We start from the raw sequence: 2,136 nt of genomic DNA on the forward strand, positions 1-2,136 counted from the left end.
AATCTTAAAGAGCTTTTCCACATTTCCCTCAGATGCCACAACTTAATACACTGTAGTAGCTCACTGAGTTTTCATCAAGCATTTCCAAAAAAATGCTTGTAACTGTCAAAGCCTTAATTGTTGAAGAGTCATAGTTAAAAAGTCTGAATGTAAAAGATGTTATGTGAGTACAAAATAAACTAAGTTGCCCAGTTTGACATATTTTCAAATGAGCAGATGAATGGTCGATAGATTTCCTACCAGCCAAGTTTGGATTATTGCTAGAGATGCACTTACTCAAGTTTATTTTGGCAAACGTGCTCCAGTTTAAAGCCAAAGTTTTATCATTTTATCTTAACAATGCTTCAGATGACTTGGGTACAGACAATCCTGTCTCATAGAAAATATGTGTCTATACAAGAAAAGTGCAATCGCAGCTTTATATTTTTAAGGTAATGTATTTGCATCTGTGTTATGTTTTCCATCAATGTAATTAGACGTCTTGTGTAGATTTGCTGGCATTCTTGGGATCGTTGTTCTGTCGAATGATCCACTTTCAGCCTTACTTTAGCTGTCAGACAGATAACTCTAGAATACCTTGGTACAGAGGAGTTCATAATTAACTCAATGACTGCAAGATGGCCAGAGTCCCGTGGCTGCAAAACAAGCTCAAATTATCACCCCTCCATCACTGTGCTTCCCATCAGGTATGATGGTATTTTGTTTTTTGCCAAACGGGGCACTGTGAATTATGGTCAAACATCTCTATTTTAGTCTTGTCTGTTCAAACAACATTGTTCTTGTGATTTGCTTAGATGTAACTTTGCAAATCTAAGCTCTACTACAATGCTCTTCATAAAGGAAATATGGTTTCTCTTGGAAACCCTTCCATAGAAGTCATACTTGTTCAGTCTTTTTCTAATTGTACTGTCATGAACTTTAATATAATACACATCCTCTAGGATGTGTTCATCCACCTCAACCTATATCTTATTACAGCTATCCCAAGGTACATCTAAACACAAATGGTTAGAAAATTAAGGGTTGCAGAAATATAATTTCAAGTAAATCTGTAGTGATATCACCTTTGTGTGTCTTGTTTTAGCTCATTTGATTTGAAAACCACATTTACTGAAAAGCCAGGTTTTTCTTTTTTGTATGATTGACACTGAGCATTTGGTTTATTCATTCCACACGCCCAAGCAGTGAAACCACATCCATGCATATACTCTGGCCAAGTCTGTTTGTGTTTATTTTTGCCCCCGACTGATCTCAGAACTCTCACAAAGCTCTGGTTATTTTTACTTCCCTCCAGTTTCTTTTAAAAAAAAAATCTTGTTTTTTCATCTTTGTGAGCAGCTTTGTAAAGCCATGGGATACATTTTTCATCATTAGAGATTCAAGATCTTGGGACATTTAAAAAAACAAAACAAAAATAAACTACCAGCTAATCAGACAGTTTTAGTATCAGCATAAAGCTTTTTATTATTAAAGAAAACATATGACATATGAAAACGGTCATATTTTTGTCACTGTCGTTTTTAGAAAACAATAACTCCCCATACTCAGTTCTATTTTATTATGGCAGCACAATGCAATAATAATTCTATATTTGATTATACAGTAATGGCTCTCATTAAGACTTTTTTTTTTACTGCAGGATATCTAAAGATGAGCTGGTATAAACAATCCAAAAAAAAAAAAGAAAAAAAGAAAAGAAAAGGGACATATAGCAGCTTCACAGCCAGATAGAGATAAAGAAATTGATGTAGACTACACCAGAGCTAAAATGAGAGATATGTTTAGATGGATTAAAACTTTACTCAGAATGATTCTCTTCAGAGCAAATGTAAGAACTGTAGCTTCTTGAGGAGTTCTGAGGAAAAATAGCTTTATATCTAGTGGATTTTCCTTAGGACCAATCTTCTTGAAAAGTACATTTTTAATCTCAATAAGGCTTAAAAAAACAGATAGGTAAAGCATAAAAATAAAGATCAGCTAATGTTTGAAGTTTTATTGTCAGAACAAAACAGGATCTTCAGGCAGTCCAAGAATTTAATCAGACTTTAGCCTATTATTTTTTGCCCCATAATATATATTGGTGTCATATTTACAAGTACAAACATAGTGGATGAAGATATGAGATTAAAACAAATA

This window comes from Pelmatolapia mariae, linkage group LG7 (genome assembly GCF_036321145.2).
Source record: "Pelmatolapia mariae isolate MD_Pm_ZW linkage group LG7, Pm_UMD_F_2, whole genome shotgun sequence".
Taxonomy (NCBI): domain Eukaryota; kingdom Metazoa; phylum Chordata; class Actinopteri; order Cichliformes; family Cichlidae; genus Pelmatolapia; species Pelmatolapia mariae.